This window comes from Crocuta crocuta, unplaced genomic scaffold (genome assembly GCF_008692635.1).
Source record: "Crocuta crocuta isolate KB4526 unplaced genomic scaffold, BGI_CrCroc_1.0 scaffold26, whole genome shotgun sequence".
In the NCBI taxonomy this organism is placed as follows: Eukaryota; Metazoa; Chordata; class Mammalia; order Carnivora; family Hyaenidae; genus Crocuta; species Crocuta crocuta.
Window position 1 is genome coordinate 3,016,733 of NW_027532249.1, and position 24,801 is coordinate 3,041,533.

Here is a 24,801-nt window from a genome sequence, read left to right on the forward strand (position 1 = left end):
GTGTACCTAGAGGATTAACGATGGCCTAGACCTTTGAGCATCTGTGTTCTTCCTCGAGGAGTGAGACATCCATGTTTATGCTGTGGGACTGTGCCACGTGGCAGGTTCTCCATTAAATGCTGGCTTCGTTTGTATTATACTTTCACTAGACACCTTTGCTCTTCAGACTATATCCACCCTCCTGCTTACCTGGAAGGTGCTGTGGCTTTGGATTTGTTAACAGCAATTTCCATAGTTAACAAGTAAGACAAATCTGGACTCTATTTTTTACATTGGTTAATGTTTAAAACAACTGGGCCTAGATACTTGGGTTGAAGAAAGAGGTCTGTTTGGTTAGCCAGTGCTTGGGGCAAGTGCCTTCATTAGTAAGCACATACTTACATTAGTTTCAGTAAAAACACATTTGTTTGTCCAAACACGGAACAGAGTAGGAAAATGTTTACAGCATCCCCATTTGCCAACTCAGAAAGGACTTACCCTGCAGACAAAAACAGATGAATCAACCTCCTCTTCCCCTCCCCCTGTGTATTAGCCCGGAAAGTAGCTGCGGCTCCTGGGGGCAATTTGTAAACATTGAATTTGCCTCTTACGAGGAGCCCTGGCCATCCCAAATCGGAGGTGCCTCCTCCAGCATCCTTGACAGGTGCTTCTCTTGTTCTGCCTGAACAAGTTCAAAGATGGGATCCCTTCCTCTATAGAGAAAGATCATTGCTTTTCTAAACAATTCTGCTGGAATGTTCCTTTCACATTGGTGCAAAGTCTGGATCCTTATGACTTCTTCCTATCTGTTCCAATTCCATCATCTGGAGCCAAGCAAAACAAAGTTTTTTCCTCCTCCAGACAATAGTGCTTCAAACATTTAGGGAGCTTTGCCATCCACCCTTTGTGTTTTGTCTCTTGTAAATGTTTAGTTCTTTACATATTTTTTCTAAGACATGGTTCCCAGTTCTTGCACAATGCGGGTACTGCCCTTGGGTCCAGAGACAAGGGCACCCCTTCACCTTGAATTTCTTCTGATAGGTTGCAAGTACCTAGCCACCAAGGAAAGTCAGGAAGTAACTGTTTTTTGAACCCAATATTATCACTTGCAGGTTACGGAAATGTATCTGTGATCGATCAGTCGTTGGTGGACATGTGTGTTCTGAAATCCTACATGATTTAGTTGCTGTCACTTCTTCTGCAACTTCTGCAAAGGTAGTGTGGATGGGCTCAGCTGGCATTTCCCCGGGGCTGAGGTGAAGTGAAGTGAGGTGAAGGAAAGCCGGAAAGCCCATTTCTTCAGGGGGATGGAGGCGAGAAGATGTTCACGGAGGGCTCTGAGGTGACCTCGACACGCGCATGTCCCTTTCCAGGACTGAGTACTCCTGACCCAAGGACTGTTTTGCCCTTGGAGGAAAGGCACCTGATTTGTCCCTCATGGGTTCCACGGAGGAATTCTCACTGCCCAAGTGACCCACTTACATAACTTATATCCCCTGAACCACTTTCTCAGAACCTTTAGTGGGGGGAAAAACCTTCTGTGGATTTTGAAGCTGATTCCAAACCCTGATGTCCACTCACAAACCGTAGGGAATGTTGTGCCCCATGGGAACACTAGGCACCCAACTGCCTACGTTCCCACTCAGCACAGCTTTCCTCTGTTCCCTCTCAGGACCCCCTGCCAATCTCTCCCTTGATGTTTTAAGGGGGCCTAAATAATGTCCAAAATCACGAGCAGAAGGGACTGCAGTCAGAGATCATTTTGAAGCTTAATGTCTTGGAACATTTTTCTTTCAAATTTGTTATTTTAAGCACACAGTGTGATTTAATGACTCTTTTTGGGAGTTCAGTTTGCGGTTGAGGTCCTAGCACTGAGGAATGCATGCTTAATTTTTTTCATCTTATAACGAGCATTTCATCTTAGACTAAATAGATGCACATTTTAGAAATCCCACAGAATCGCGGAGAGAAACGCTGATGTTTATATAAATGCTTGCATGTTTGAGAGAATGTCACTAAAGGAAACAATCAGAGCCGCTTGCAAAGGCTTTGTGGAACTTTACTAAATCCTAATTCTCCATCTTCCCCGATCCCTGCCTCATCTATGTTCTCACACGGTACTTTATGCACATACGTAGCACTGAACTTACCAAAGGACACCGGGTGTCCTCCGTGGATTCTGATCTTTGCGACAATGAAGAGCATGTCTTGCGCATCTGGACCCAGCACCTAGCGCAGTGAGCCTTCACTTGCTGGCTGGAGGCTGCTCTCTGGCTGAGTTTGGACACAGGGGTGGAGTTTTTAATCCTCTCAAAGAAGCCATGATAAAGGACCTGGATGCACAGGGAGAGAGAGATTTACAAGGGGGATCTGTGACAGTCAAAAGTGTCCATCTTCCCCAGGAAGAGAGGAAAAGAAATGGATCACTTTTTCAGTTTCCTTATAGTCTGAGCCAAGGCAAGGCTATGGTTTCACTTGAGTGAGCGTCTCCCAACACCAGAAAGGTGGAGAGTTATCGGCTACATAGGAAAGGGTTGTCTAAAACCTTCTCTTCTGTTGGCTGTGCTCAGCGGGCTAAACGTTTCTAGAAAACAAATCCATGCCTTGCCCTGCCCCTGGACCAACAGGCCAACCGTGCTAGTTGCACAATAAAGTGTGTTTAATTTTAATGGACAAAAAAGTGAATGACTGAATGCTCAGTGCGGGATAGAGAACACAAAACAATTCCAAGGGACCTCTCCGCCACGCGAGTAAGAAAAATTATTTGATATGCACATGATTTCCTACTCATATGCACAGAGTTCCTAGAGCCAGCTATTGCCATTCTCACTACTGGACATGAACATGCAGAAAAGTAGCAATATTACCCACATGCGTGGGGAACATATACAGAGAAAGGGACGTTACAGATAAACACATTTTAGCGTGAACGCCGCTTCAGCCACACAAAGAGATTGGTTTTGCAAGAGTGGGTGAATTGAATGTCTGGAGAGTTTTCTAAGTTCTGTGAAGTCTATGACAATCGGAGAACAAATGTATGTTTTGGCAGAATTCTGCGGTGGGAAGAGGTGGGAAAAGAGGTTCACTCCCGGGCCCACCAGCTGGCAAGGGAGCCCGAGCCATTTTAATGGTAGCGAGTAGAGCGCTGCAGGGCTTCCAAGGGATTTTAATAGTCGTGTGGTCAGAGTTCCCTGAGTCAATAGCTCCCATTTCCACTCTGGCTGCCAGCTGGCCAAGTGGGGGACCACCTAGGTTGCATACCCCCCCCCCAAGGAAATGGGGAAACATGTTCTCATCTAAAGTTTGTCTCTCGCTACCTGAAATTCCATCATTAGAGTGACAGGCCCTAACTCACAGTTTGCACCCGGTTAAAATATAAATACTGCTAACAAAGACAGGATTTTAAACTTTTGTTACTCCTTTCAGACTGATTTCTGCTTACGAGTGGGCTTTAGCACCTGTTTTGAAAACAGGGATAGACTAAGGAAAGGGAGGAGAGCAGAAATGCCCTGGTTAAGGAGCCGTCAAGGGTGATGGACACCCATCAATCTTTTTCACATGCCCATTCCTTCTTTGTGAATTGCAACTTCTCCCATTGAGAGGGAGAGTACATTTGTAAACGTGGACTCTGAGCTTGGCCTTGGGTCTTGTCTTGGCCAATGGGACAGATGAAAGGCTTGGAAGGCAGTTGGGTGACTGGGCTTGATTGCTCTTGCACCTTTGCATTGTCCTGAGAACTGCCTGAGTTAGCCTCGGGGAAGCTCAAAGGCACTGGCATCAAAGCATCAAAGCTGCAGGGCACCAGCAAGCCCACCAAGGTCACCCTCAGGCAGCCAAAAGCCAACCCAGTCCCAGAAGTGTGAGGGAAGCACCCAGGTCAGTTGAATGCCTTAGGGTCAGAGACTAAATAAATGTATATTGTTGTGTGCCATTCGCATGCTGGGGGTTTTTGTTGTGTGGTGTTGTTGTGACAATGAATAGCTGATACACTGGAGAAGAAAGGGCCCAGGATAGAAATGTCTGAGAAGTACCAAGGCCAAGTTTGCCCTCACAATTATAAACACATGGGCCTGCCTCTGCCTTTGGGAGTCTGGAAAACAGCAGAACATATAAATGTGATCATAACGCCACAGTCAGCCTGCCCTTCACAATGGGGGAAGACTGGCATGTCCTTTACCCCAAATATGGGCCTGTGATGTCGTGTCTTCATTAGAGGGGGTAGAGCCAGGGGCCAAGATTCATTTTGTGGCTACTGTGAGCCAGTGACTGTTACAGGCTACATATTACGGCAGCCAATCCTTTCACAGTCCTGTGAGTTGGGAATCATCTTCCCCACTCTACAGATGAGAAGACTGACACCTGGAGAGTTCAAGCAACCTGTTGGCAGACAGTAAACAGTTCAGACTTCGCAGGCCAAAGCGCCCTCTGTCACCACTCCGCTCTGCTGTTGCAGCGTGAAAGCGGCTGGAAGACAACCCGCAAAAGAATGAGTGTGCACCAACACACATGAAGTTATGAACATGAAACTGAAGTTCATGTAATTTTCCCATGTTACAAACTATTCTTTTGATTTTTTTTTCAACCATGGTAAAAACCATTCTTAGCTCACAAACTGTACCAAAATAGGCAGCCGGCCAGAGCTCACCAACCAACCTCTGGTATAAATATCAGGACTTAGATGCAAGCCTATAAAATTCTGCAGCTGGTTGGGAAGCCAGAAAGTCTTTGTGGAGGACTGTGGATGTTTCTTAGGTCCTGTGGCCTCCATGACTGCTGCTTAATACCCTCCTATATCAAAACAGATAAAGATCAGGAGCATGGCCAATTCACTTTGGAATGTAGTAGACCAGCATGCAAAACTACTGACCCTTTATTTGCAGTATCTCTTAGGATCAAGAAGATTGAATCAGTGTGTGTGTGCATGTGTGTGCATGTTCTTTTGCACATGTGTGTGCAGTACATGTATGTGCATTCCTGTGTGCATGAGCCAGTGTGTTCACATGTGAATATGTGCTAAAGACAGACTTTTAGTGAAGTAATGATACATGATGAAAGGTAATATACACATAACATAGGTATGTGGCTCTATTATTGCCTCCATGTTGTAGATGGGAAAACTGAGGCTCAGAGAGAAGCCACTTGCTCTAATTTATTCCATAAGGGGAGCCAAAATTCAGACACCACGTGGCTTGGCTCCAGAATCAGCACCTTAGCCACTGACTTGGGCCCCTCACTCTCCTGCAGGGAGACAGTCCCCTCTGGGCCTGGCTGTCCCGTGAGGTCCTTGTCTGCCACCAGCTCCCTCTGAATCACACTCTGCCTTAGGCTCTCCCACCACAACACACAGGAAAATAAACAGTCACGACAAGATTAAAAGGACCAGCACGGACTGTTTACAATCACGAGTGGAAAGCGCTGTTAGAAGACAGTCCCTTCCGCAGGCCTCTGGGCCGTGTTTATGAAGTTCTGATGCACGGTGGGGTCTCATGTCATTCCATGGTCATTTGATTATGTACAAGAAGCAGATCCAAAGCTGTTATTTCATATGCTGTCATACTCCATTGGTGGAGTGTCACCCGTGAGTCTAGCCAGGTGCCCTTCTTGAACTTGGATGACAAGCCTGCAGCCTTCCCCTCAGAAGAAAAGTGCTGGCATCTTCCACCTGGCTTGTTCACAGGGTTCTTCATCTGGAGCGGTGCTCCTCTCCTCTGGGCCACTTCGTCCTGCCCATCCCTGCGCCACCAGGTCCCGGACTGGTAGACTCAATGACTGTCCTCCCCTTGGCCTTTGACTTCCCATCAACAAGGCATAAAGCACTATTCATTTCTAGATATTTCTTTCCCATGGACACCTGCACATGTTATACAAGGTAGGATTTGGAAACCCTGGTCTCCATTTCCTCACGCATCCGTCTGTTGGCCTTGGGAATTTGGATAAGACATTTCCATTTCTGAGACTTGGCACCCTTCTCTGCAGCGTAAGTACTTGTAAGCATATTTGAGAGAGCATTTTAAAAACTCTGAAGGCCCACAGGTAGATAAGCAAAAATTACATTTTACCCACAAAGGGTTAGTAGCTCAGATCACAACAGTGCTCACCAGTCAGGGAGGCATTTACCAGACTGCATTTGATTGCAGTGAAGTCACAAAGCTCCCTGGGCTGGCCTTCCAGTGCCAGCATAGGGCAGTCCACCAGCCCACCAGCCCACCAGCATCCCTCCTAGGGTCCCAAAGTCCCCTGCAGGTATGTCACTGCTCACAATCATTTCGTTATCCAAATCTTTCAATGCTGATACAGGCAGCATTTTAAAATCTGCATCCACCATCTCTTTACAATCAGATTCTACAGCATTAGTGACTCTTCCTAACCTACTGAAAGCAAAAAGCAGAGAGTTTTAAAATATAGTATGCAATCAACATACAAGATGCAAGAAATCATGCGTTTTTTAACGCTGTCTTTCAAAAACGTTTGATGATTCATAAAACAGGATGATTTCATCTCAACAAATAAAGTAATAATGAAATGCATGTTTATCTTTTCTCTTTAAAGTTTATTTATTTTTGAGAGAGACAGAGAGAGGGCAAGCAGGGAAGGGGAAGAGAGGTACAGAATCCCCAAAGAGGCTCTGCGCTGTCAGCGGCAGGGTCTGATGTGGCGCTGGAATCCACAAACGATGAAATCATGACCTGAGCCGAGGTCAAGAGTTAGACCCTTAACCAATTGAGCCACCAAGGCACCACCATGTTTTTCTTTTCTATTGGATCATTTTTTCCCTTCACGTCCTGGCAGCCACACTATTTACCTATGAAGCTTATGCATGCCACACAGCATCTGTAGCACAGTGCTATCCATACAAAAGAGAAGCATTACTTGATGGAATATTCTCAACATGCCGGTCAAGATGTCAAGACTAGTCAAGTGGGATGTGATCAGATAGTAAAAGATCTTACCCTCAGTAACGATCCTAAAAGTCATAAAGGGTTGTTGGATGGCTTAATGTTGACTTCTTTCCATCTTAGGAAGATCAGTCAGGCAGTGAACTGGTGATGGTTTGAGGGAAATGATCAAGTCAAGAAGACCAGTTAGAAAGCTACTTAAATAATCCAGCAGAGGAAAGATGACTGTTAAAACCAAGACAGCGGAGCCGGAAGAGGGGGAGTCGATTTTATGGCCACTTAGGGAAAACTAGTTGATGACACAGATCAGTTAGATGAAGAGGGCAAAAGAGAGAGAAAACTCCCAGGTCAAGATTAGGGAAGTAGAATAATGCAGTGATGGTATCCATAAGAGGGAAAATGAATGGGAAGCCATCTGTGGAGGAAGAGTGTGTGTTCAAGTTTTGACATGTTTGGTATGAAGAGCTTTGGAGACATCCAGGAACAGGCATCAAGTAAGCACTGGGTAATGCATGTTAGGCAGAGTAACCAGCTTTCAGTGGTTGCAGAAGCCATGGGGTTGAATGGAATCACCTAGGAAGATTGGATGGTATGTGAAAAGAAGGCAGCAGATGAAGCCATAACAAATTCTAATATTTATGATGTGGACATAGGAAAGGGGAGCTGGTGAAGGGGGCTGGGGAGCTGCAAGCAGGGATGAATAGGACTAGACCAAGAGCAGTTGCCTGGGAGTCCAGGGAAATAGAACTGTCAAATTAAGGATGTCCAGGACTGTCAAATACTGCAGAAGGTGTTAAAAAGTAAGGGCTAAATGGTGTCTGTTGGGATTTGCCATCCAGAAGGCAACTAAAACTTTGTGGCTGTAGTTTTGCTTGAGAATAAATTATCTCTATGTTCTCATTCATTCCAAGATTCTCCAAGGCTATGATGGGTGGGGGCTGATTCATAAGGCTCATGTGAGAAAGAAACTTAAAGATGGACGTTCTTGAGGCGCGTGGGTGGCTCAGTCGGTTAAAAGTCCGACTTCAGCTCAGGTCATGATCTCACAGTTTGTGTTTGAATCCCATGTCTGGTTCTGTCCTGACAGTTCAGAGCCTGGAGCCTGCTTCGAAGTGTTTTCCTCTCTGTCTACTCCTTCCCTACTCACACCCTGTGTCTCTCTCAAAAATAAATAAACATTAAAAAAATTTTTTTAAAAAGATGGAAGTTATAGATATCTCTGTCCCCCAAATTCCTAATAACCATCCCCCTTTTCTACTCAAGTTATGCTCCAGTTTAACATTATTGAGAATTCCTTTCTTTTTGCTTTCTGCCAAATTGGAGGGTGGTTAAAATTGGGATAGCACATGTGAAACTAGGGTCGATTGGGTCTGGGAACAAGTCTCAGCTCCAAATGATTGCTAATGTTGGCTGAAATCTCGATGCCAGTTCTCATTTTCCATTCAGAGGAACGGCAGTGAACTGGATTTCCTCTTTAACTATGTGGTCCGGTGCCCATCCCCTCAAGCAATGCAATAGTTTTCCCAGTGCTGAATTAAATGGTCCTATGCCTGGCATTTGCGGGTGGGGAGGCAGGGGGTAATAAGTGGTGATTTCATTTGCTTCTATAAGTTCAAGAAAATGTGCTGCGTCCTTTCTTGGGGTCTTGTATCGAGAAGTTGGGACTTAGCTATAACATGTAAAGCATCTCCTGTCCAAACAGCATTCGCGATCAGTGCAAAGTGCAGCATGAACAAAATCCTCGAAAGGTTTATTTACATGCCGTGCTGACGAACCTTGTTGGTCAGGATTTAAAATCTATACATGCTCTTTCTTTAAATGGCTTAAAATGGGGGTGCCTGGGTGGCTCAGTCGGTTAAGCGTCAGACTTCGGCTGGGGTCATGACCTCGCAATTTGTGGGTTCGAGCCCCCTGTCGGGTCAGTGCTGACGGCTAGCTCAGAGCCTGGAGCCTGCTTTGGATTCTGTGTCTCCCTCTCCCTCTGACCCTCCCCTGCTCACGCTGTCTCTCTCTCTCTCTCAGAAATAAATAAAACATTACCAAAAAAATTAAATTGCTTAAAATGGCGTCTGCAGAGTGAGTGGGAATTAGCCAAGGTGTTGAACTCAACATGCACGGCCAGGAGGTAAAGAACCATTTCATCTGTGGGGCGGCTGGGTGGCTCAGTTGGTTAAGCGTCCGATTTCAGCTCAGGTCATGATCTCATGGTTCCTGGGTTTGAGCCCCGCGTCGGGTTGGGCTCTGTGCTGACAGCTAGCTCAGAGCCTGGAGCCTGTTTCAGATTCTGTATCTCCCTCTCTCTCTGACCCTCCTCTGCTCACACTGTCTCTCTCTCTCTCTCAAGAAAAAATAAAATAAAAAAAAAGAACCATTTCAGCACCGTAGAGATGAGTTTCATAAGCTGGAGTAAGCAACATATTATAATGATATTTTATTGCAAATTCTTCACTGGCTGCTAGAATCTTGGCTGCTGCCTAAATTATTTCTCAGATAACTTTACTTCTTATTGTTCCAAAAATAAAGAAAAGCTATGTACTCAAATATTACTTAAAGTGTATTTATTTATTTCTGAAGGGAATGGAGTGAACTACAGACATAAAGTTCTTGTATTTGTATCTCATATACATCACAGACACACTCACACAGTCTGTAATTGTTATAAATCCATGAATGGGATCTTCGATCACAAATGTTTGAGGACAAATTCATAACTAGAATTGAAAAATCTCATGACTTTCCTTAACATTTTTTTTTAAGTTCTGAAGAAGTGGCTTCAAAAATCATCTTGTAGGGGTGTCTGGGTGGCTCAGTCGGTTAAGCATCCGACTTTGGCTCAGGTCACGATCTCGCAGTTCGTGAGTTCAAGCCCCACATAGAGTTCTGTGCTGACAGCTCAGAACCCGGAGCCTGCTTCAGATTCTGTGTGTGTCTCTCTCTCTCTGCCCCTCCCCTGTTCACGCTCTGTCTTTCTCTGTCTCAAAAATAAATAAACATTAAAAAAAAAGTTTAAAAAACAAAAATCAATCCTGTAATTGAACATTCATTCCTGGAAATTGAGAGTACCCAATTTTCTAAAAAGCTGCCTGAAGCCCAGTGCCTGGAGCCTAGATCCTTCCTTGCATGGGGTAGGACATAGCATAGGCTAAGTGCCTTCTCTCCCGCATGCCTGAACCAGAGAATTCTAGAGTTTAACTGATTGTCAGGCTCATTTTTATCCACAACTGATTTTCTTTTATTAGGAGAGGAAACATTCTTTTTATTATTATTATTATTATTTATTTCTAGGAGAGAAAGAGAGAGACAGCGTGAGCAGGGGAGGGTCAGAGAGAGAGGGAGTCACAGACTCCGAAACAGGCTCCAGGCTCTGAGCTGGCAGTCAGCACAGAGCCAGACGCGGGGCTCAAACCCACGAACCACGAGATCATGACCTAAACGAAAGTCAGACACTTAACTGACTAAGCCGCCCAGGCGCCCCTAGAGGAATCATTCTTTTTTACTTCTGTCTTTTTGACTAAGTCAATGAAATCATCCTTCAAATACACCATGGGATTAGTGCAGGCATAGAGTTTTATTCTTCAAGACATGGCTCTAACTTTCTAATTTCTAGTAAAATATCTTTATTAAAACTTGCCTTTGCCTTCCTGATAATTTAAGGAAAAATTCAAATATCATAAATAATAAGAGTCCATGTGGAGCTTAGAGGACTATAAGACCCATTCCAAAAAGAGAGTCTTTGCTGTAAAGGATTTGATATTCCATACTGACCAAAGTCTTGTCTGAATCATACTCAGAAAAGTCAGACCAACCTTCAGGATTTTAACAGTTTAAGAAAAATACGTACCTGAGCTTTATCTTTTGCCTCCACGTAAACATTTTTCTAAGGTTGCTGTGGTTTTCAACTGCACTTGTAAAGATTTTGTGGGCGTCCCATGCGGGGCATGGCGCAGCTCGTGAGGAGGCTCCCAGGACTGCTGATGGACAAGATCCCCCTCCCCATGATGCCAGCCTCCACCCAGCAGGAGGACATGAACCCGGGGATTACTTTTTCTTCCTCAGGGACAAACAGAACGTGTGTGGGTGAGAAGCAGAGGTCTGTAGAATGAACAGGCTTCACCCCCGAGCTCACCCAAACACAGAAGGGTACACTTCTGGAATCAGGAATCAGGGTAGCGCCTACATCTGGCTCTTGCAGGCCACAGGTGCTGGCTTCAAGAAACACTACCACGGTCCGCAGAGATGCAGGGGCCCAGGCTTGAGACGTAAAGGCAAGAAGTGACAAAAATAAACCCGTGAGCAGGCTGGGATCTCACATCGCAAAGGATTCTGTGAGGTTTCTGGAATAGTTTATGCCTCACTCCCCATCAAATTGGGATTAGCCATGGCAAAAGAGGAAAGAGAACAAATAAAGGAAATCCACAGATAATCCCCAAACCTCCATTTGAGCTAATAGTTTAAATTCCTTCGATGCCAAGTCAAGCCTTTTTTTGTTTACCAGACTTGATAATGAGGGACAAAATAAACCCATCTCATTTTAACCTCCTTCCTCTGCGTGTGGATGGAACCGGGGGACCGGGCTGAGGTAATCCTTACTGTGGGCGAATCTGCATGAGCCCCCCCGTTAAAGCGGGGGGTGGGGGAGTGAGGGTGAAGAAAGAAGACGGCTCGTCTCCACCCACAGTGGCACTGGCCACAGTGTAGACTGAGGGGGAGCTGCCGGAAGCCCGTTGTGCTGGGGGCAGGCATGGAGCACAGCCCCCAGGCCAGTGAGGGGCCCCCCCGGGGGTGCTTTAGCCATCCTCACGGGGTGGGGGGCAGGGTGAGTGTGAGATGGGACCCACCAGTGGAGCCCAACCCAGTCAGGAGCCGCTAAGCATGACGGGAGTGAGAGCAAAGAAGGGGGAAGAAACCGAGAACATGAACGATCTGGGAGTAACACAGTGTGGAGGCAGATCTCTCTCCTGCTCTTTCTCTCTTGGACGCCCACTAGATTAGAACCAGGGGACTGGCAAAGACAAACCCGGCCCCCCACCAAAAGCCTACTGGGAGTGTCACTGCATTTTCATGGAGTCTGAAACCAGAGCCCCAGTGCCCAGCAGACAATGGCTTTCTTCATGTTTCCGGGCCCTGGTCCCAAGATGCCCTTTCCCTGGTGAAGCCCCTTGTGAGATGACTTCACCTGCCTTTTCCGATCTTCTCAGGTCATTTTGGGTGGGGGCACTTCCCAAAGGAGCTGTAGCCCAGCTCTGTCACTAAGGAGCTTGGTTACCTCACATACGTCACCATTTTCTGATGTTTCTTTTGCTTCATCTGTAAAATGGGAATAAAATTAGCCATCTCTCTTCAGCTCACACGGCGGATGCAGACTTATCCTTTCTATAAAGAAAGAGCAACTTATTCTTTCTATTTAACAAACAAACTCTGAGAATACATCTTAAGGATTTTCTTTCCTTCTCTCTCTGTCCTCCTTTCCTTTCCTTCCTTCCTTCTTCCCTCCTTTTTTTTTTTTTTTTTTTTTTTTTTTTTTTTTTTTTTGTTTTTTTTGCTTTTCTTTTTGGAAGTCCTTTCCTTTCCTTCCTTCCTTCTTTCCTTCCTCTGTTGTTTGTTTCTTTCTTTCTTTCTTTTTGGAAGTGCTTCTGGAAGAAACTTCCAGCGTTCCACTATTGAATTCTGGTGCTCTTCAACTCTTTTCCATTTGGTAATAATTTTACAAATGTGTTCTGGAAAAAATTTTTAAAGATGAAATGATATAAATACAATGAAACAGTGGGTAGGAAAGTCTTTCAGACACTAATACTCCACCAATGTGAGGCGGTGAGTTGTTATTAAAGAAGTGGAATCTTCTGGGGGCACAGTAGGTACAAAGGTCAGGCTGAGCCTCACATTCCGTGTAATTTCAACGGGTCTAATTTTCATACAAATTCCTTCTAGAAAGTAGAAGTCTTGCACAGCCCCAGACGGACATTTATAACCACCTCAAGTTCCTTTCCTTTTGGTATCTGAACTGATTTTGCCTAAAAAGGAGCCTCAGTGGGCCTCTTGCCAGCTGTCAATGGTTTTAAGCTCTTAAGTCAGTATTTCCCCTGTCTTTCTCCTGAAAAGAACAAAAACTCCAGCCTACTAGTTAACTGCTAAGCCCTTAAAGAGTTCCTAGTTCAAGAAGTCAACTCCCCCTGCTCAGTGATCTTCACTCTGAGGACAGAAAATGAGCCCACTCTTTCCCAGTTCCCCAATGCCCACCCCCAGTCCTCCTCAGTCCCAGAGAGCCGGGGGGAGGGGGGCAGAAGGAGGAGGAAGACAGCACTGCACACTCCCCACAGCTGCTGAGGCAAAGAAGGTCCTCGCTGGAGCAAAAAAGGGCCTCTGCCCGTGTCTCAGGCCAGTGAAGGTGCCTATCTCCCAAGTACCCCCCGTTAGTGTTGAGGCACCTCTTCCAGTTGGTCTCTAACCTTCCCAGTAACCCCCTCGCAGAACCCCATGCTCCAGGGGCACAGGTGCAAATGGCCTGTGGCCTGGAATCACCTACCCCTCGTGCTTCCTCCTACAGGGCATCCGGGCTCCCAGAGCGAGCACAGCTACATCAAACAACATCTGCACATAAACGTTGTTGGGAATAACACCTCATGGGAGAGTTTAGGCAGCTATTCAGGGAAAACAAAACAGGGTCGGCCTGTTCCGTTCTGTTTTGTTTTGTTCTCTTCTCTTCCGCTCCCTCTTCTTCCCCCTTCGCCTTCTCTCCCCCACTGTCCCTTCTCTTCCTGGTGTTAGGTGCAGCACATCTGCAGAATTAAAATGCCAACTGTTAGGATTACTGTTATTCGGTTGTTTTTGAGGAATGCAGTGATGAGTTCCAGCCTGAGGGCCTCACCAGCGAGGCACTGGGCTCACCTGGCCTCTGGGTGCCTGGTGCAGGCCGGCCCGCCGGCAGCGATGCCCAAGGGACGGGTGGGAGCTCCCCTCATTCCCCCATCTCCAAGAGAGGGTCTCCCGGTTTTCAAATTACCCCTTGTGATCTTCAAGGTATTTGGCCGGCCTTGGCAGTTTGGTGTCCCTTGAACTTTTTATAAAACATGAGGCTCCTTCCACATTAGGCGTTTTGAAAGCCAACCACTTTTGCAGACCATCTGTTATTTAGTAATGTGCAAATTACCAATAAATAACTCCAGATTCTTTTTTGCAAACCCAGCTATAAACAAATGCTCCACATGCCGAAATGGAAGTCATTTTCCCTTTGAAAACTCATTAAATTCTGCACAATTGGAAGAGATTGAGGGAGAAGCTCCCTAGCGGATGCCAGGGAGCAGTACTACTACACACATGCTAACATGAAGCCAAACACTGACAAGTCTCCGGGAATCTTCCGCCTGCTTGCTATGGACTCTCCTTCTGTTGCGCATTCACTCCAGTATCTTACCATATGGTGCATATGCATGCCTGTAAAACCCCTGAGGGCCCATCTGTGTGCCAGAGTCTTATTTGTTCTTTTAACCAGTTAAAACATGGGCAAAGTATGATTTGTCGCCTGCAGAACAATGGGAGAACACAAATAAAACTTGCATTTGACTTGTTTATTCCTAACAGGATGGGAAAGCAAATTTCCTCAGCGCTTCGCTAACCAAGCCCCTGCCATTTCATAGAACACTCTGTGGGACGTCCCTGCGAAATAGTTCTCAGGGGTGTTTATGGGAAGCAGGAGAAAGATGGTAAAGAGGAAAGTCTTAACTGAGTGGATTGCAGCTCACACCAAAGTTAACTGTTTATACTCTTGGAGCAAAATCAAATTTCCAGGGTCGGCATTGAGGCAGAAGAATTAGGATGTGGGTCAAATTCTCTGGGACTTGTCTCTGTTCTTTCCTGAGGTGCACCTCTTGGAGACCTAATTCTCTTATATAGGCAAGGTCAATAAGTTTAAAAACAAACCGTTTTACCTTATTTTCACTGAGGGCTATTTTTTATCTATTGGAAAAGAGATTCATTCTGGAGCCCAAGCAAATATGAATTCATTGAAAGTTAGAGAGTTTTACCTTCTAGTAACAACTAGAAGTTTGGCCAGATGAACATGCCACCACATTGCATTTATAAAGTCTGCACAAAATATGTACACACACACACACACACACACACACGTAGCACTAGAGAGCTTCCCAAAGCAAGCAGAAACTGAAGAAAAGTTGGCCTTGAACCTTGAAAGATGAAAACTGAACTGGGAAAAATGTATGAGTTTTCTATTGCTGACTGACACATCACTGCAAATTTAGTGGCTTGAAATAATACAAATGGATTTTTCTCATAGTTTCTGTAGGTGAGACATCTGGGGACATTTTAGCTGCATCCTCCATTCAGGGTCTTACCAGACTGCAATCAAGGAGACAGCCAGGGCTCCAATTTTGTCTGAAGTGTGGGGTCTTTTGCAGCTCACAGACCGTTGGCAGAAGTCTTGCTTTCTGCTGTGGAACGGAAGTGCTCAGGCCCTAGAGGCTGTTCACTGTGCCTACCCTGCCGTGTGGTCCTGCCCATGACATGGAGGTTGTCTCTTCACAGCCAATAGGATGGCATCTACTGCTCTTGTCTCTCTTTCTTTTAAGGGTTCACATGATTAGGTCAGGCCCACCCAGGATAATCTTCCCTTTGGTTACTTCGATGTCAACTGCTTGGAAACTCTAATTATGTCTGAAAACTCCCTCCACTCTTCCACACGGTTAACCTAATCACGTGAGTGAAATCCCATCCTATTCACAACTGTCCCCCACACACCGGGGAGGAGATTATCCAAGGCATGTACACTAGTGGTGGAAATCCTGGGGACCACCTCGGAACCCTGCCTACGACAGTGAAATTTAAATGCCTGATGGCACTCCCCAATTTGCACTGCAAGATTAGACAGTCTTATACAAGTTTAAGGAGTCAGAAGTCAGACTTCATGCTTGACAAGATAACTGGAAGATTAAGAGAATTCCATAAGAGAGAAGCTACAGAGAGAATGAGCCCATAACTCTGCATATAAACTCTTCCTGAATAATAAACTCTTGTAGCTATTGAACCAAGAGCGTGTGCTTGGGAGACTTCAAGAGGCCTGGCAAACAAAGCAGCTGGGAGCTAAAAGAACTGAGAGATTTCACCTGCTAGACACCATAGGAGATATCATTTGGAGACCTGTCTGAACAGAACTTGACCCTTCTCACAGGAACATAACTAAATCCAGAGTCTCTACATGTATCATTCATAATATTCACAATAAAATAAAAATTTACAAGACATACTGAGAAATAACACATGTGACCCTAGTCAAGAGAAAAAAAAATCAATAAATACTGACTCCAGGATAAACTAACATGAAATGAGAAAACAGAGACTTTAAAACAGTACCTATAAAGTTGTTCAAGAACCTATAAGGAATAGTGCCATCACTGCTCTCATTTTCTTTGCATTTATGTTATCTCCTCGCTTATCTTTTTATTTTAGATATGTCTTGTTACTTTAGGTGACTTTATAACCTTCAGCATTTAGCTGGGCTTTGTTGTCTTAGTACAATCTGGAAAGGTCTGGTTTGCAATAGGAAAACTTAGCCTTCTTTATGTTTAGCCTAATAATTTTTATTCCTTATATGTTAATTTATGAATATTATTTCTCCAACTTACTTCCCCTTTTTCTCATTTTTGTTTGTATTATCAGGTTTCATTTACTGCCCCTTTTCTTTCTGTTAAAGGTTATCTTGTCTTCCCTGGTGTTTGTGAGCTTTAGATATTGTCAGGGCTCCAGTCTTCTCTCTCAGCTCCTCACTCATACCCAGATGACATAGTAGATCTTTTTAAATTTCCTTTATTTCTCTTTTTTTTATCCCCCCACCTCAACATCTAGGTTTTGCTGAGATATATGTTCCACTCAATTTCTCAAAACCCACTTGTAGTTGTTCTCTGTTGTTGTTTTTTTAATGTTTTTAAATGTTTATTTATTTTTGAGAGGGAGAGAGAGACAGCATGAGTGGGTGAAGGGCAGAGAGAAAGGGAGACACAGAAGCTGAAGTAGGCTCCAGGCTCTGAGCTGTCAGCATAGGGTCTGACGTGGGGCTCAAACTCATGAACTACAAGATCATGACCTGAGCTGAAATCGGATACTTAACTGACTGAGCCACCCAGGTGCCCTATGTTTTAAGTAAGTATTCTTATGATAAATTCACATTGCATATTTTTAGGAAGGTTATCTTTAACTGTTAGATTATCTATCTATCTAGTCACTTATTTCAAGTTTAATTGCTTGTTACTTTTCTTCTCCATTTCACCTTTCCCTTTTCGATTCACTTGTTCTTTGTTTAGAGCTCTTTAAAAATTATTTTTCCTATTAGGCATAAATGGGTGGTACAGTCTCTGAATCTTTTAATATTTGCAGATATTTTTCTTTCATCCTGACCAATGAATGAGATATTTGGAATATAGAGTTCTTCAGTTGCAAAACTTATTCTTTCTAGTCTAGAGATACTATTCCACCATTTTCCAGTATCCGGGTGCTATACAAGAAAATCTCTTGCATTTCTGATTCTTTTTGCTTTATACATACATTATTCTTTATATCGGAAAGTTGTCACGTTTTCTATTTTTCCTCAGAGTATGATATATCAAGGTGTATGCCTTTTCTCATTCAATCTGCCTGGAGCTCAGTGATTATGTACGATTTGAACTGTTACATTATAATATTTCATTTGTGATTATTTCATTTAGGTTCATAAATTAAGTTAGCTGAAAATTTTCTTTTATTTAGTGGTGCTTGTTGGATTGTGGTATCAAGATACTTACTTTGTAAAATTAGTTTCCTATCTTCAGCAGCAACATCTTTTAGGTTTGCATGGGGAACGTCAACTCCTTGAATGTTTGATAGACTTTATTTGTAAAGCCAATATCAGGGATTTCTTGAATTTTATTTATCTAGTTAAGGTTAAACAGGTGTTTGTTTACCATTTTAATTAACTTAATGGTTATTGGCCTACTTGGGGTTTCTATTTTCCTTCTTGAATTTTTCCAAAAATTCATTTTATCTAGATTTTTGGATATATTGGAGTATGTTTGTTTATAATATTCTTTCATAATTTATAAAAGCACTTGTTATAGCTAAGCTTATTTCCCCACAGTCATTTTTAATTTGGGCTTCTTTGTGTTTTTTTTCTCTTTTCCTTCTGATCATTGTTTTCCAGAGATCTCACTTACTAGCTTTTCAAAGAACCAGCTTTTGTTACTTTACCCTAAGTTTTCTTTTTTGTTGTTCTTGGTTTTATAAATTTCTGCTATTACATTTCTTTCATTAAGGCTTCATTGGGTGTACTCTGTTATTTTTTATAGTAACTTGAGTTGAATCCGTAGCTCATTTATTTTGAACTTTTCTTAGTTTCAGACATGTATATTCATAACTATCAATTTCTCAGCTGATCCCACAGATTTTGACTATTTTATAACTTATAGTTCCCCTTTTAACCTGAATTATCTAATTACTTATTAAATTTACTTTTTAGTCATTATACAGGATTATATTAACCACCTTGTCATTGCTGATTTCTGTTTTCATCACATTATTTTCAGAAAGTATAATCTGGATAATGTAGCATATTGTGGTCTATGTTATAAATTATGTTAGTAGATGTTCCATGTGTGCTCAAAAATAATGTGTACTTTATTAATCAGGATCAAGTTTGATATATATCTATTGGGTTGAAATTATTAAATGTATAATTCAGACTTTCCATATCTTTTATTATACTTAATCTACTTGATCTAATAGGTTTAAATGAGGTGAATCAAAAGCTCCAATTGCAAGTGTTGAGTTATGTATTTCTTGCTTCAGCCTCATTGGTTGGTACTCTAGCTATTTCAATACTATATCATTAAGTAGCATTTTCATGACCAATATAACCCACAGAGTTTTCAAAGGATTCTCTATCCTAGGTCCCAAACTTTTGAGGCCTTTGTGTGTCACAAATGCACAAAAGTGAAATTACCAACCCTGGCCTTCACTCATGACTAACTCTGTTCAGGCGTCAGAAAATACTTGTCCCTACCTCTTGCATTATGCCCTTGATGTAAAAGGCAACTATTGCAAAATGTCATGAAGACTTGTGGGTTGTGTTGCTGCTGGCCTTGGAGAAGGATATTGCCTTGGAGTACTAGGAAGGATTTCAGCAGTGGAAGAACATAGGTAAGAGAAAATAAAAATGAATTCCTTCTGTCAAATTCTTCCTCTCAGAGAGCAGAGGGCAATAGACCCGCACATAATGAAGTAGCATTATCCAATAGTGTGCAGTGTCCACTTATTTTTGTTTCACTCTCTTGGTTTTCTAATTTGTAGTTCCAGAAGTCATCATAAATTATTATATATTTGTAAAAGTTGGACGTAAAAATCAAGGCACATTTTATAATATAAAAATTATTGATATTACTCTTAACCTTAATATGTTGATCTAAGCATAAGGCTAGCAAGTAGATAATGTTAAATGCCATATTTACAAAACTATTTAATAACATTTACTTAAATTAATTAAAATAGTACCTTTCTATTTAGAATGTTTATATTTATTAATATAATTAGTTGCAACTTGTATTTTGCCTTTGGACTTTAATGGATAATTTAAAACATTTTAGAAAAAAAATTTTTTTGCAAAACATGCAATAATCTTAAATGTCTTATTTTTCACTTACCTTAATTTATGTGCACACATAAATTGAGGAAAATATATCCATATTTAAAACAATTAGATTTTAACACTTTATATTAGGTAAAAGAAAAGAAATACAAATAGTGGTCAAAATGAAATAAAAATGCAAAAGTAGAGCTTGGGAAAAAAAAGAATAAAGAATATTTTCCAAAATATGGTCTTCTTAAAAGTTTAAAAACTGAAAAAAATAAAAGCAGATTTTAGTTAAAGATAACTTACAAAATATAAACAAAACATTAGATATTTTATTTATAAATATTTAATCCTTTATTAAAAGAAAAATATGAGCAGTAAATTATCTTCATCAAATTCACAAGTTGATAAGATCATATGAAATCCCTAAAATTTCATAACGTTTACTAAATGAAGATTGAATTACTGATTTTTGACAATGACAGAAAAAGTCGACCTGAATACTCTAATTACAATGCTGATCTACCCGTAAAGGATAAAATTGGCAAGTTACAATGGAAAAATTAAATCTGAGTGATGTTCATTGAATGATGATCCCCCTGGGAAATGACCATCATATCAATGTGATGGTGTGAGGATGTTTCCAGCAAAGTCCAATGCATTAAAATTTAGTATAATCTTCCATTGGTTGAAATGTTGAGATTTCACTTTATATTAAAATCTTTTAAATGGAGGGGGGAAAAATGTACCTCGTGTATGCTAGGTTCAAAGAAAGCATTTTGTTACTATGGTCAAAATGTTTTACAACATGCAGGTTAAGGATCACATTTGTAACTGAAAAAAACTTATTTTCTTGATTAAATAGTATGGTAAGTCATTTGTATAACACAAGAAGTTGCATATGCTGTAAGTATAATTTTTTTAAAAAGCTGATTAAAGAGTAAGCAACAGATGGTGTTCGACAGTGACAAGTAAATACTAATAGAAAACATTAGCATGATATTCTTCTGAAGTAATGTGCCCAGTATTTCACTAAGCATAGCATTGCTTTTTAAGGCATCAACAGCACAACATTTAAAGAATATCATGGACCATTTATAGATTTACTAGAAATAATTTCATAATTTGATTCTAGAATGGTAAACACAAAAGTCAGATAACATAAATAAGGCAAATACTCATCTCTAGGATGGAGAACTCAAAATAAGATCCGTATTTTAAGGAGTGATAAAGTGGAAGAAAAATCATGCATAACATTTAAAACTTTAAGTACTATTCATTTTAATTAGATTATAGCAGGGAAAAACGTCATGTTGAACACTAATATTTATTATGTGTGTTGAACTACAAGCAGAACAAAAACAAGGAAGCTGTGAGTTGTGAGCTGGACTTCAATCAAGGCTGTAAAAGTACATTTTAGCACAAAGAACCGATTTCAAAGTGTTTCTTGGGGAGCTGTGAATGCATAGAGCCACAGGTTAGCAAAGAAAGATGCTGCTGGAGTTTTGAACAGAAATCCAAAAGTATTCTTGCCTGATATCCAAGGTCTAGTCTGAATTTGCTAACAAAGAGATATGTGGATGTCGATGACATTTTGCAGAGCCTCTCAGTGATTATTTGTGATATTTCTTTGCATTTGCCCCAAAGAAACATCTCTATGAAACACAGAAAATATGGCCTTATGGTCATTTTGCATACATGATGGGAAAGCCAATTTAGTGCTTTAAAAATTGAGTTTAATTTAGAAAAGATGACATGCACCAAAGAATTAAGAAAAACAATAGAATATCATGAAATAAAAAAGCTCTACTGAGGCATTTAAGTAAAATAAATTTAACTTTAAATTGTTCTATTCACAGTTACAATGAGCTTGAACCTTTGCTTTACAATTATTGTAGTATTATCTTAAGAGATTTAGCTTTATTTTGCTTTCAAAAGTATTAAAGCTTTTTTTTAGTTTTAAAAAACTGGGGTGCCTTGGTGGTTCAGTCAGTTAAGCATCTGACTCTTGATTTCAGCTCAGGTCATGATCTCAAAGTTCATGGGATCGAGCCCCATGTCAGGCTCTGCACTGACAGCACAGAGCCTACTTGGGATTCTCTCTCTCCCTCTCTCTGCCCCTTCCTAATCCACGTTCTCTCTCTCTCTCTCTCTCAAAAGAAATAAAAATAAACTTAAAAAAGTTAAAACCATTAATTTGTGGAGAAAATGTGTTCTTAAAATCAAAGTAAATGTCATGGTACAAGTGTTGAGCAGAAAAGTATTTTAATATCTGTAATTTACTTTAAATATCTGTAATTTACTAAAAATAAGATGAATTGCTGGATGTGTAAGGTGATGAATAAATGGATAGATAGGTGATAAAGCAACTGTAGTAAAATGCTAAAGGTAGAAACTAAGTGGTGGGTATACATAACTTTGCTGGCTTTGAAAATATTTGTGATAAAATCTTGGGGGGAGAAAAGAAATTACATGTGAAATTTGCAATAAATAACATTCTAAAGTACCAGAAGAGAGTTTTTAAATGAAAATGTTCACATGACTGGAAAGAAAAAGATTCACATATAAAGGATCTCCAAATTCTGTATAGAGACTCTTTTTTTGGCCATTGTACCCAGCTACAATTTAATCTTAATAAAAAGAAGACATACAGGTGGCCGACAGACACATGAAAAGATGCCCAGCATCACACATCATCAGGGAAATGCAAATCAAATCTACAGTGAGATGTCACCTCATGCCTGTCAGAATGGGTAAAATAAAAAACACAGGAAAAAACAAGTGTTGAGGAGGTTGTGGAGAAATAGGAGCCCTCATGCACTGTTGTTGGGAATGCAAACTGCATTTGGAGTCTTCTCAAAAAGTTAAAAATGGAACTACCTTATGATCCAGTAATTGACAAATACAAAAACATTAATCCAAAGGGACACACGCAATCCTAGTTTACTGCAGCCTTATTTACAATAGCCAAATAACGGAAGCAGCCCAAGTGTTCACTGATAGATGAATGGATAGAGAAGATGTGGAATAGTTATACAATGGAATACTATTCAGCCATAAAAAAGAATGAAATCTTGCCACTTAAAACAACAGAGATGGAGCTAGAGGGTATAATGCTAAGTGAAATGAGCCAGTCAGAAAAAGACAAGCGCCATATGATTTCACCCATAGGTGGAATTTAAGAAATAAAACAAAAGAACAAAGGGGGGAAAAAGGAGAGAGAGGAAAATCAAGAAACAGACTCTTAACTGTAGGAAACAAACTGATGGTTACCAGAGGGGACATGGAAAGCGGGATGTGTGAAATAGGAGACGGGGATTGAGGAGTGTACTTGTCGTGATGAACCCTGGGTGTTGTCTGGAAGTGTTGAATCACTAGGTTGTACACCTGCAACTAATATCACACTGTATGTAAACTGTACTGGAGTTTTTAATGATTAATAAAAAAAAAAAATAGGGGCACCTGGGTGGCCCAGTCAGCTGAGCATCTGACTTCAGCTCAGGTCATGATCTCACAGTTCATGAGTTTGAGCCCTGAACCGGGCTCTGTGCTTATAGCTCAGAGCCTGGAGCCTGCTTAGGAGTCTGTGTCTCCCTCTCTCATTGCCTCTTCCCTGCTAATGCTCTGTCTCTCTCTCAAAAATGAATACACATTAAAAAAAAACTTTTTTAATTAATTAAAAAATAATAGAAGAGAAAAATGATTTCAGAAAAGAGAAATGAAAAACATATTAGAAGAAAGTAACAAAATATAATAAAAGTAAATAGACAAAAACAAAAAAAGAGAGATTTCGATAAACTGATATAACTGCTGCCATCAACTTTTTTTTATAATAACCCCAAATTTACAAATTTGGAAGAAGGAAAACAGGAATGTTGTGTGGATACAGATGGTGAAATTCACAGTATCAGTGATATGATAAATTTAAATTTATGATTATAAATATATAGGATTAAGTTTCTATGATAAAATGAAAATATTCATAAGATTTTCTGTGATGAAGATAGTTTACCACAAATAACGCATTATGATATATGCGTCATGATGTGTCAAATTTATAATTTCTTTTTGAATCTAAGAATTCTTTTAACATTTTTGGTGACATTCTAGTTGCTATTCTTTTGGCAGAGTAGTTTTTCCAAATTCAAATAAATTAACTTCAATAAATAACTACAAGGACTCAAGAAAGTTCACTTCATTCGACAGTAGTGGCAACAGAATGTTAATCCCGTAAAAATTTGAATTATGAAAGTACGCTAGTGACTCATTGAAAGGAAGAAAATAAATTTCACAAATAAAGATATAATAAGTTATTACACGGATCTTTATTGTTTTACTCTCCCAAACATTACCAGCCATCAACATTTCAAGAGGCCATATGCAGTAATAATTAAATTCAGTTATCTTTGATACTCTCTGCCAGCCTTCACTCTACACATATTTTTCAATTTAGATAAAATTACTTGAAAAATACAACTTGCTAAAAGCAGATTCTAGAAGTAGAAAACCAGAAGAGTACTATTTTTAGTAAAGGACTCAAATTTGTAATTAAACACATTCCCCAAATCTCCAGGCCCAGAAGAATTTGCTGGCAGATTCTTCTGACCAATCATACGTAAACTTTTCCAGAAAATAAAAAAGGAGAGCCTTCTTCCTAGTTCATTTGATGAGTCCAGAATAACTAACGACAAAACCTGATAAGGGCAGTAGTAAGAAACACACCAGACCAGTCACTATCATAAGCAGAAATACAAAATCCTGAATAAAGTGTCAGTGAATATTTTACATCATATATACTTTCTGGAATATAGTACACTTTGAAGTCTACGGTGAGTGTCAGCAGTACAGAAAAATGATCATCTATCAGAAACATTATTCAATGAAGCAGCAAGGGCGGTTCAACATTTGAAAAGAAATTAGTGTAATTCAATACATCAACCCAAAAAAAGGAGAGTTGTGATCACATGGAAAGATGTGTGAAACACATTTTATAAAGTTCATTGTCAGTTCATGAGAAAAAAATAGTAACTCTTAGCGAATCAGGAGTGGAAAGGTGCTGTAGTCATGGTCAGTGCCTCACACATATGCCAACTGTGAGTCTCCTTCTGGCTTCTTTGCAGCGACCCCTCCCTCCCCCCCGCCCCCCATGGATAGGAAGAGGAAGGATAAACTCTCTAGATTCCTCCCCTTCTGGCCAAGGTACCTCTGAGGTATGCTCTACACTGCCCCCCCGCCGCAATATCCCCAGGGGACTGAACTCCACTTGCCCCAGGGCTTCCTGGCTGATTCTGCACCCGGGCTTGGTCTCTGTACATCTTT